This window comes from Petaurus breviceps, unplaced genomic scaffold (genome assembly GCF_028583685.1).
Source record: "Petaurus breviceps papuanus isolate PSGF00001 unplaced genomic scaffold, PetGlider_PUasm1.0 90775, whole genome shotgun sequence".
Taxonomy (NCBI): domain Eukaryota; kingdom Metazoa; phylum Chordata; class Mammalia; order Diprotodontia; family Petauridae; genus Petaurus; species Petaurus breviceps.
The window spans coordinates 673,408-686,029 of record NW_027187342.1 but is presented as its reverse complement, the minus strand read 5'-3'; positions in this window follow the sequence as shown (position 1 = coordinate 686,029).

The following is a 12,622-nucleotide window of genomic DNA, read 5'->3' as shown; positions in this document are numbered from 1 at the left end:
AGCATTCATGATAAGAAAATAACAACCCAAAAACAAAACCCAGAGCTTAGTAGAAACTTTGTAATAAAAACATTTCAAGAGAAACTTAAAAGTTAAATATGTTTGCGTAATTGGAAGGGACTACACAAGGATGAAATGTTTACATTAGAATAGGGGAACAAGAAACAAGTGTCCCCTCAGAACCATAATGTCATAAAATGTCAGAGAGGGATTTAAATAATCCAAAAGTCTTGGGAGCAGTTATGCAATGTTTTGATTCTCTTCAAAGAAGATAGAAAAGGGAGGAGAGAAGAATACACTAGAAGATAAAGGGGGAATTTAATATCTCACATCTGGATGCCATGCCTGGATGACTGTACAAACAAAAAGAGGGGACTAGGAGAGCTGAGGTGTTACCTGAACCTAATGTTCACCTAAACAAGTCTAAGAAGGGTAGAACACACATACACACAAAGAGTTTGATATAGAAATACATCCAATATAGGAAAACAGGAGGTAACTTGGAAAGGAAAAGGAGAGTAAACTCACTGAGGAATTAGTAAGTGCAAAACATAAGAAAAGAAGCTAATTGCATCACTTTGTGTGATCACATTGATCACTAGTGCTAAGCACACTTCTTTGTCAGAATCTTTTTCTTAGTGAAGGGAAGCTAAGGAGCAAAAAGAGGAAAAAGTATTAGAAAATAGCATAAAGGGAAAAAAAACCCAAATAACCATAACTCTGAACACGAATGGGTTAGCAGAATCAGTTAGAAAGTAGACTCAATATACCATTTACAAGAAATATGTTTTGGGGGCAGCTAGGTGGCGCAATGAATAGAGCACTGACCCTGAAGTCAAGAGGACCTGAGTTCAAATACGGCTTCAGACACTTGACACTTAACTAGCTGTGTGACCTTGGACAAGTCACTTAACCCCAACTGCCTCGCCTTCCCCCCTCCAAAAAAAGGGAGGGAGGAAATATGTTTGAAATATAAAAGATAGCTAGGCCCTTAGTAGTGTAAATAAGGCAACCCCTTAAGTAGTCACATATGTATATATGAATTCAAAGTTATAATTATGTAAAATATGGTAAGTAGTTCCAGCCCAATAGAAATATGTAGTATGAATTCAACTACTTCAGGGAAATATAAAGGTCAGAACCTGAATGTATAAAGATTCACGCCATTGAAATAAGAGTCTGGAACAAAATCTATTATACTTACTTCAGCAGAACTAGATGTTAGAAATGGTACCAATTAGCAAAAACAAAAAATAGACTTGATGAATAAAGATAAATGAAGAAACTATATTATGCTTAAAGTACCATGTACATTGGATTAATATAAATTCTTAACATATATGCATGAAAGGGTATAACATCTGAATACTTGAAGGAAAAATTAAATGAATTACAGTAAGAAATGGACAATAAAACTGTAATAGTTGCAGACCTCAATGTACCCCCTTTCAGATGTAGACAAATCTAACCCAAAAAATTCATAAGTGAGGGGCGGCTAGGTGGCACACCGGCCCTGGAGTCAGGAGGACCTGAGTTCAAATCCAGTCTCAGACGCTTGACACACTTACTAGCCCTGTGACTTTGGGCAAGTCACTTAACCCCAATTGCCCCGCCTTCCCCCCTCCAAAAAGCAAAACAAAACAAAACAAAATTTCGGGGCAGCTAGGTGGCGCAGTGAGTAGAGCACCAGCCCTGAAGTCAGGAGGACCTGAATTCAAATGCAGCCTCAGACACTTGACACTTAACTAGCTGTGTGACCTTGGGCAAGTCACTTAACCCCAACTGCCCTGCCCTCCCCCCTCAAAAAAGAAAAAAAAGGCAATCCAAGATGGACTCCCCATGATGGACCATCCCACCATCCTGCCCTACTTGCAGGCATATGTGTCTACAATGCTATCTGCTGAATGTAATTTTTAAGATCTTCTGAAGTTCATCAATGTTGGCAATAATATCACCTGAGCAATTAACATAAGAATAGCAAGATTGATTAATGATAGCACAGGCACCTGTCTCCCTTCAAAGCAGTTAGCATATTCAAAGCCATTCAATTTTCCATTGCCATGTGAGCCATAGAATCAATTTTTGCTTGCAACCCCAAAATAGTTGCCGTATGTAGTCTGCTGAATAACAGCAGAGGTCTCCGGAGCAAGATTTTCCAGTTCAGCAGATCGGTTTCTGACAGTCTATGACTGCAGTCATACCTGAACTAGGAGTGAGAGCCCACAAGAGGCAGTACCCTACAGCATTCTTTGCTACAGTGTTGTGATCTCCCCTGCAACAAATTTTCAACAATACCATCATGCTCCCATGTTTCTGTTTGTTCTTATTCCTATACATCCCATGGAACGATTTGTCACAATCACTGGTGGGACTAAATAGGCTACCCCATAAGTCTCATACTATGAGGGAAGGTGGGGAAATGGGGAGCAAGAAGGCAAAAAAAGCAACACCAGCACAGACAAAAAACTGACCTGGTTTACTAAACCCCAGGGTAACTCGGGAATTTTTCCAAGTTCCATTAGTAAAGTTGTGTCCACTATAGGTGACTGTTGCAAAAGAAAAATTGTGGTTGCCCTGTAAGTTCTTTTTCAAGGCATATACAAAAGAAGAAACATTATTAGGTTCAAGAATAGTACAAGTAAAATTACACCTCACTGAATTGCCCACATTTATTCCAAAACTTTCAATCTTACTTTTGTTTACACAAAGACTAAAATTTAGCATGGGTCAAGCTACAGTCACTGGGGGAAACAACTTTAAAACTAGCTCAGATCACATTGTTATGGGTCAATATATGAAACTTCACCTTACAAAAAATTTAAGAGCCCTAATTCTCATAGAAAAAGGAGCATTCCATTAGGTTGTGTTCCGGGAGCAGTCATTAATGACACTTATTGACCAAGGCAGAAGGAACAGTGGCCCAGTGAATGAAATGTTGTTGCCTTGAATTTGTAGCATGGTTTCTCCTGCTTCAAGAGGAACAACCACCCAAGGCTTAGGTGAGTTTCTATGGATACATTGACAAATCTAGCACCCATACATTCCAATAACCGTGGCATGATGCAATTTATGGCCTATTTGGCTATGCATTCCAATAATATGATTATTTAGAACCCATTCATTTTTGGATGTGCAAGCATCCTCAAACATGAAGCTTTGGAACTATGGCTATAACTGGCCTAGGGAAACATTCCCTTCTCAGAGGTGAAATTTAGCCATCAAACAATTCCTTTTCTATTTGGGCTTTGGTTAGAATTGAGCTCCTGAAGTCTTTGCCTGACATGAGCATAAATAAGGCCCCCAGCATTTTTAGGGGTACAAATGTGTTATGATAGCACTTAGAAGATTTTGTTCAGCAACGGACTCCTCGTTGATTGTTAATTTCTCTTTTTCTTAAATCAGGAGGTCGCCTCTTTATGACCTAAGGAGAGATCACTTACATTATATTTTGAGGAGGCCAGGATCTTGTTACTTTCCAGAGCAAGGGGTAAAAATAAGAAGAAGAACAGTTCAATATAACAGGGAATTAAAATACTAAACAACTTCAATCACTCCTCCTGGAGGAGGTTCCTCCATTCTACAAGTTCTTGCTTTCCCACAGTTTTCACCTCCTTAGTTCCTTCAACATAGTCTATTATCATCTGTTCCCTTTTGAATTTCAGGGCTTAGAGGATATCAGATGTCACCTGCCTCTACATCCTCTGAAATTTTAGCCTCAAAATCTATTTCATTTATTATAGAGGGACTTTCTCTAGTCCAGTTATATTTGGTAAGAACTATATGGGGTTGTGTCAAGTCTTGAAATATATCACTCTTAGTTGAATTGGAAATGTTCCTGTCCTAAGCAATGAAACATTTACAGCAATGATAAATTCCCAAACCACTTAAACCAATAACTACCACTAATGCTAATAGCACAAAAATCCAATTGGAAGAGAGACAGCTCCCCCATCCTCCAAAAGAACAATTTAAAGAGTGAGAATTTTTGTTTCCCTTCATAGTTATAGCAAAATCAATCGCTAAATTGGTAGTATCACTAGTAAAATATTCATAGGGGGATTCGCTAGCAGATTTATTACCGTGTTTCCCCGATAATAAGACCTATCCCGAAAATAAACCCTCCCCTTACTGTGTAAGATTCCTCTAAAATAAGCCCTCCCCCGAAAATAAGCCCTATTGAGATTGCTTCTGTAGTGAAGGTGATCCCCTGCGCTACACGCTCCCCCCCCCGTGAAACGCACGCCGCGCTCCGAGCTGCATCCAATCAGAGCTGCAGCAGTGAGTGCGTCATCCTGTTCTTCCCCAGTGATTTGCTTATTGAATAAAGGTACATTTTTTTGTTCACATTTACCTGTTTATTAAAATTGCTTTCAATGTTCATTAAAATAAGCCCTCCCCTGAAAATAAGCCCTCTGGTGTTTTTCTGTCCAAAAAAATAATAAGACAGTGTCTTATTATCGGGGAAACACGGTATAGATAGGCTCATTAGCAGTCAGGTTGTAGAAGGTCAAAAAAGTTTCAAGTTGTAGTAGGTCTAACAATCATTGCAGGAAGGCCACTGCTGGTTTCATGCTGGAGGTTATGTTAAGACCTAGTAGGTGTCTAAATGCTCTCTTTAACAAGGGGGTATTGCTACTAGGATTCTGTGTAGGTTTAGGCATGGATTTAATGGGCTTATCTGTAGAAGGCAATTTGCCAAAAGGAAGAGACTTGGTGACTGTTATGTATTCCCTATCTTGCACCTCTCCAGGTAGGTTTTAGTAGCACTGGTGGCTATGCTTCCCTTGATAAGGGAGGAACACTTTCCAGGGTAACAAAAAAGAGATCCATCCCTCTACTTCCAGCATACCAAGTTAGGATTATAGATAAGGCTTCCATTTTGCCTAACCTTGCAGTTAGTAGTATAGACACCTGAAGAGAGCAGAGGCATTGTAGTCACAATTACTATATAATAAGGGAGGCCTATATCTTACTCACATCATAATAGCAATTGATAGAAATGTTGGGGTTACTAGATAGCAAACAATTTCCACTCATTTCCTTAACCAGCTTGGGGAAGATAGGGAAATTGGTTCTGTTAGATATGAGACACAAAAGAAATCTTCAGTCTCTATTCTCTAAGAGCAAATAACACTGACAACATTTGGAGGCAGGCACCAGGGAGCAACATTAAAAGCACAGGCAAAGTATAATAGGACCTTTGTTCATCTAATATCATTGTGATCCAGAGAAGTCATAGGCTAATGGTGCTATCAGAATGAAAGTTAGCCATAGGTTAATGGTACTATTAGAATGAAAGTTAGCCACACCAGTAAAGGCAGAGGTGATTCCTTTATGTCTAAAAGAGTCTTATTAAGAAACCCCCATTCCAAGTAAAGATACTTTATATTTAGCAAGTCTTTGATCAGAAAAGGCCTGAGTACGGTGACACAACAACAAAGCCTCGATATCATGAGAACTCTGAATGGTTAATGAATTTCCTAATGCAAGGTCCTTCTCCTCTAGGAGGGCAGTGGCTGCAATAGCCACAAGGCAGGATGGAACACCCACAGTGGCACTGTCCAGTTTAACTGAATAAAAAGCCATAGGGAACATTGTGGTTCCCAATGATTGTGTAAGAACCCCAGAAGTCACCCACTTCATTCTTGCACAAAAATAGGAAAGAGTTCACTATACTCTCAGAGCCTTAGAGGAGGAGCAGACTTCAGTGCTTTCTCCAGCTCCATGATAGCAGGGAGATGCTCAGGTTCAAGATGCAGAGCTTCGGGAATTTGTTCTTTAGTTAGGCAACAAGAGGTTTCATGTAATTTCATGGAATTATGGGATCCACTGATGGTAATATCCTGCAGCTCCCAAAATGGAAGATACCTGCTTTATTCTCTTGGGAATTGACCACTGTTGAATTATACATGTGCATTTCTGAGAAATAGAACACTTTCTAGCAAGATACAAAACCAAGATACTCTACCTTAGGCTGGCACCGCCATAATTTTGATCTACAGACTTTGTGTCCACAATGGTAGAGCCAGAGGAGGAGATGATGACTGTCCCTCTGGTAGGATGTCAGCAGTAGGTGAGGCTTGTAGGAGGTTATCAATATATTAGAATAAAACTGAGTCTGTGTAGCAGCAAGCACCCCAAGCACGTCCTCAGGGTTTGCTGCCCATACAGGTTCTTGGATCTGCTTTGATAAAGGAAAGCAACTCAAAATGGGTTAACAAGCTTACTTTAATCAGTCAGACATATATCGTTTACCTTGTTCAGGGGAAAAAGGTCAGCACCCCAAACTTCAAAGTATACAGGCAGAATTATCAAGACAGAAACAGATCAAGTAGACAGATTTCCAAACTGTCCAACCATTACATCCATACCCAGTCAACATCTGGGTTTTTCAAAGCCGGGGGGTCTCTGGACAACGGCTTTTCAGAATACAGATCAAATCACAGAACACTTCTCAAAGTGAGCCCCCAAAACAAAGCCTCACATCAGGGCTTATATAGCCTTCTCCTGGCTCAGAGAATGTAACAACCTTATTGACCCACTGGCCAATCAAAAAGTATCTACTGAAAAACAGGCCTCCCACCCCAGGCTTCAGGTGCACTTTAACCTAGGGGCAGGGAAGATCTTCCAAATTTGCATTCCCATTACAGTCTGTGAAGACAATAGAGGCCAAGTCTTGCTCTAAATTTTTTTTTTTTAAGCAACCGGGATTAAGTAACTTAAGTACATGGCCAGTTATTTCTGGGTGTGGTGCTAAGTATCTATGCCCAGATTTGATCCACAGGTCATCCCAACACTGGAGCCGGTGCTCTTACTAGCTGAGCCACCTGGCTGAGCCACCTGGCTGCCCCACCTGGCTGCCCCTAAGCAATTGGGGTTAAGTAACTTGCTCAAGGTTACACGGCCAGGTGTTTCTGGGTGGGTGCTAAGTATCTGAGCCCGGGGTTCCGATCTCCAGGTCATCCCGACACTGGAGCTGGTGCTCTTACTTGCTGTGCTACTTGGCCACCCCCTTGCTCTAAAATTTAAGAGAATAAAATAGGAGACACAACAAAGCCTTGAGGCAAGTGAATCCATGTCCCCTGCTGATTATTCCAAGTGAATGCAAACAGGTGTCTGGATTGGGGGCTTATAAGAATACTAAAAAATACAGCATATAGGTCTATAACTATAAAACAGGTAGCATCATAGGGAATAGAAGAAATAATTGTAGCAAAGTTAGATACCATGGGATGCCTTGGTATAACATATGCATTAATAGCATGCAGATCTTGCACAAAACAATAAACAGAGTTAAAAATTTTCTCCTCATCTTTCCCCTACCCCCGCCCCAAAATAGTGAGCCTACTGAATACCCCTTCTCCCAATCTACTCTCCCTTATATCCTCCCCCATCCTCCCTCTAACTTTCTAGTAGGGCAAGATGGATTTCTATACCCTAGTGCTTGTATATCTTATTTCCCAGTTGCATGTAAAAAACAATTTTTTTAACATTTGTTTTTAAAAACTTTGATTCCCAGATTCTTTCCCTTCTTCCCTCCTTACTCACACCCATTGAGGAGATAAGCAATTCAATATAGGTTGTACATGTGGACATGTATGCAAAACGTTTCCATAGTATATATGTTGTGAAAGACTATATTTCTCTCCATCCTATCCTGCCCCCACTTATTCTATTTTCTACTTTGACCCTGTTCCTTTTCAAAAGTGTTTGCTTCTAAGTACCCTCTCCCCCAATCTGCCCTCCCTTCTATCATCCCCCCTCTTATCCCCTTCCTCCCTCCTTTCCTGTAAGGTGAGATACCCAATTGAGTGTGTATGTTATTCCCTCCTTAAGCCAAATTCAATGAGAGTAAAGTTGACTCATTCCTTTTTGCCTTTCTGTTCTTCCCCTCCGTTGTAACAGTTTTCTCTTGCCTCTTTTATATGAGATAATTTACCCTATTCTATCTTTCCCTATTTCCTTCTCTTATTATATTCCTCTCTCACCTCTTAATTTAATTTTTAGATATCATCCCTTCCTATTCAACTGATTCTGTGCCCTTTATGTATACATGTACACATGTATACACACACTCACATATGTATTTATATACACATACACCCTCCTATATAAACATATATATATGTATGTATACATATATATACACAAATATATTCAACTATCCTCATACTGAGAAAAGTCTCATGAGTCACAATTATCATTTTTCCATGTAGGAATATAAATAGTTCAATTTTAATAAGTTCCTTATGATTTCTTTTTCCTGCTTACTTTCTTATGCTTCTCTTGCTTCTTGTATTTGAAAGTCAAATTTTCTGTTCAGCTTTGGTTTTTTCATCAAGAATGCTTGAAAATGGGGCAGCCAGGTAGCACAGCGAGTAAGAGCACCAGCTCCAGTGACTTAGCACCCACCCAGAAACACCTGGCCATATAATCTTGAGCAAGTTACTTAACCCCAATTGCTTAGGGGCAGCCAGGTGGCTCAGCAAGTAAGAGCACGGCTCCAGTGTCAGGATGATCTGGGGATCAAATCTGGGCTCAGATACTCAGCACCACACCCAGAAATAACTGGCTGTGTAACCTTGAGTAAGTTACTTAACCCTGATTGCTTAAAAAAAAAAAAAGAATGCTTGAAAATGGGGTGGCTAGGTGATGCAGTGAATAGAGCACTGACCCTGGAGTCAGGAGGACCTGAGTTCAAATCCAGCCTCAGACACTTAACACAAAAACTAGCCGTGTGACCTTAGGCAAGTCACTTAACCCCAATTGCCCTCCAAAAAAAACAAAATAAAAAAAGAATGCTTGAAAGTCCTCTATTTCATTGAATGACCATATTTCCCCCTTAATGATTTGGGTTTCTTAACAGGCTGTATGGGTATATTGCAGGGAGACCTGCATAGGAACAAAATCCCTTATTCTATCAAAGAGTTAATGATGGGTACAATGCCTTCAGTGGCCTCTCTAGATAGGGGCATTGAGGTACCGATGGTGACAGCTCCCTTTTTGTGGCAATGGTACCTGGAACTGCTGACTTCTAAAGGCCCACATCTGTGGAAGAAGTAGCCCACAAGGAAATAAGGATATCATGGGGAACAGGAAGACCATTGTCATGATTGTCATGAGCAGACAACATAGAAAATGGTGAGAGAAGTTCATCATCAGGGAAATCATTAAGAAAGTCAATCAATAATGGAAGTAAGGAATTTGGGTTATCTGACCACTGTAAGGTTAAGGTATGATTTGGAAGGCATGAAATGGTGGAATTGAATTTACACAAGAACTCTCTTCCCAATAGATTAGCCAATTCATTAGATACGTGTAAGAAGGAATGTAAAACAGATGGGGAGCCCACTGTCACCTCTTGTGAGGACAAAAGGGGAGCCTGTCATGGTCCCTCACTATTTTTATGGATTGAATAATGGTGCATTCAGAGCTTGACTTTTGTTGTTGTTGTTTTTAATTAAGACTGAATGAGTAGCTCCAGTGTCAGTAAGACAAACATATGGGACACTTAGAACTTCAAGAGCAATGCTTGGTTCTCCAGTTAGAAGAGAGGCAGAGTTGGGGATAACAAGGACAAGGACATTAGAAGTAAAAATACCATTCCCTGCTTCCCACCCGTACCTTCATACGTGGAAGTTTCCCTGTTATTCAAACTCTCTCTCTCTCTTTCTGCCCTTGGACCCTTTCTAGACCCATTACTCCCTTCCATTTGATTTAATGGCTGTCTGAATTGATTCTCTCTTTGTGGATCATAATTCTGCCCCGCCACCAATTCAGATTTTGCTCCCAGGGTATAGAAAGCCCATGGTCCATCTGGTCTTTCCTTCTCATCCTACATTTCTGTGCAAAATGTCCTTTATTTCCACCACAAAAACAGTTTGTATTAGGATGTTAGGTTAATGAAGGTTAGAAAGGGGCTTTTGAATGACCAAATGGCTGGACAGGCACAAGGAAAGATTTAGGTTGAGCCTTTTGTTTGATCTTCTCTCCTGTATCTGCACTGTCTTTCACCGGCTCTTTCCCCTCATAAACATATTGTATAATCACATTTAGTTCCCCCGTGGATTTTCATGCCAGCTTGAACAATACTTTAGAAAATCGTCCTTTATCTTAGGCAATGATTGATTAACAAAGGTTACATTAATAATCCTGCATCTCATTGGTTTATGGCATCTAATCTAGCAAAGCACTTTCTACTCTTACATAATCTATCATAAAACCACATGGAGTTCTCACCATTTTCATGAATGGTCTCCTGAAATTTATTAAAATTATCTTATTACTCTTCAAAAAGTCCCATGCCTCTAAGTAAGATATCTCTAGCCTTTCACAACTGAGCAAACTATTGCTCAAACTAGGATGCCAGTGGGCATCTTGTACTGGCCAAGTTCCCTGACCTCCTGGATATACAGTTCATTTGTAGTCTCATTAACACCTGTCCCTTCATCTGGAGATAACAGAGTCTCTATAACGTCAGTCATATCTCCCCAGGTGAAGTTATTGCTGTGAAAGTTGGCTTTAAATTGATCAATGACTGCAATAGGATTTTCACCAAACTTAGGTGTAACTTTCCTTTAATTAGAGAGGTCTGATGACCTAAAAAGATGATGTTCTTTAATATACACAAAACTTCCTGCTGCTGCTTGATGTATTTTATCTATAAGAGGAAAGATATCAGCAGATTTCTCTGTTTCCTGAATTTTCATTAAGAAAGGGGGTGTTTCAAAGGAAGGTAGGTAAGCAGGAAGGACAGAGGAAGAAGGAGGAAGATAAAGGTATGGTAAAGCTGGATAGATAGATGAAGACTGACTGCATATCTGGCAGTACCTCCCAGAAATACCTATAATTTATTTCTTCTAAGCTAGCGTTGGGAGATTGCACAATAAAATTCTGCAACTTTTTAAGAGTAGTCAAATGTTCCATATTTGGCCAATACAGTTCCCCTAAGATCTTTGTATTCTCAAACTACATTTTACACAATGTAACAGCTCTGTCTTTGGTCATCTCCTTCTGGATAGGGAGTTTACACTTGTCTCAGGCTACCAAAAACTTGTCCAAGGAGATCATATAGGAATGCTTATGCCTGACCTCATTTCTCCTGTGGGCATCTGTAGTGCCAGCATGATATTCACAGTACCTATGGCAGCTATGAATATGTCAGCATAAGTCTGAATCACAAAATATAACAGACTCTCCACATAAAAGACATAACCAAAACATTTGTTCAAACACCAGAAAGCCAAATCCATCATAGCAACAAAGAAACCTATACACAATAACACTGCAGGAGGCACCATCATCCCCATGCCTGACCCCTGCTAGGACATTCCCACAAATTAACACTTCCTTCTTCCTGTCTCTCCTTCAGTTGTAACACACTCACTAGCTTCCTCTGGGCTCCACCCTTCCTGCTCCACTCTTTCTGCTTCACCTTCCTGTACCACCATTCAGCAAGCTCCTCTCATCACAGACTCATGTGACTCAGGCTTCCATGTGACTCAAGCAGACCACATTGGCCTATTAATGTATGGGAAAGATCTTCCTATTAAGCAAAAATATATTAACAACACAGCATTCCCAACTAGGAGATTCCCATTAATGTGGAGGTTCCCTCTTTAAAAAACAAAACAAACAGAAAAAAAACTTTCTCTAGAAGATCATTTTCTTCCCCATTAAAGTGGATGATCCCTACTATGTGTATCCTTTCCTACAGTTAACACTCAAATATTCAGATTTGTTTTTAGTAAGTTCTTTAATTCCTTCAATTTTAACTTCTTTATATACTTACATATATATGTATATTTATGCTTTATAGAGCTAGAAAAAATAGTAACAAAATTCATTTGGAAGAACAAAAGGTACAGAATATCAAGGGAATTAATGAAAAGAAATGCTAGGGAAGGTTGTCTAGCCATACCACATTTTAATCTGTACTACAAAGCAGCAGTCATCAAAACTACTTGGTACTAGCTGAGGAATAGAGTAGTGGATCAATGGAATAGATTGAGTACATGAGACTCAGTAGTCAATGACTATAGTAATCTACTGTTTGATAAACCCAAAGACCCCAGTTTTTGGGATAAGAACTCACTATTTGACAAAAACTGCTGCAAAAACTGGAATATAGGATGGCAGAAACTGGGCATAGACCATTATCAAACACCATATATGAAAATCAAGTCTAAATGGGTATAAAGGCATATAGTGTAAGCAATCTGGGAAAACAAGAAAGAGTATACCTGTCAGACTTAGGGAGAAGAGAGAACTTTATGACCAAACAAGAGTTAGAGAGCATTATAAAATACAAAATGGATAATTTTGATTACATTAAATTGAAAAGTTTCTATACAAGGAAAGTCAATGTAACCAAGATTAAGAGGGAAGTGGGAAATTGGGAAAGAATTTTTACAACCAGTGTCTCTGATGAAGGCCTCATTTCCAAAATACACAGAGAATTGGGTCAAATCTATAAGAATACAAGTCATTCCCCAATTGATAAATGGTCAAAGAATATGAACAGGCAGTTTTCAGAGGAAGAAATTAGATATCTATAAGCATATGAAAAAATGCTCTAAATCACTATTGATTAGAGAAATGCAAATCAAAACAACTCTGAGGT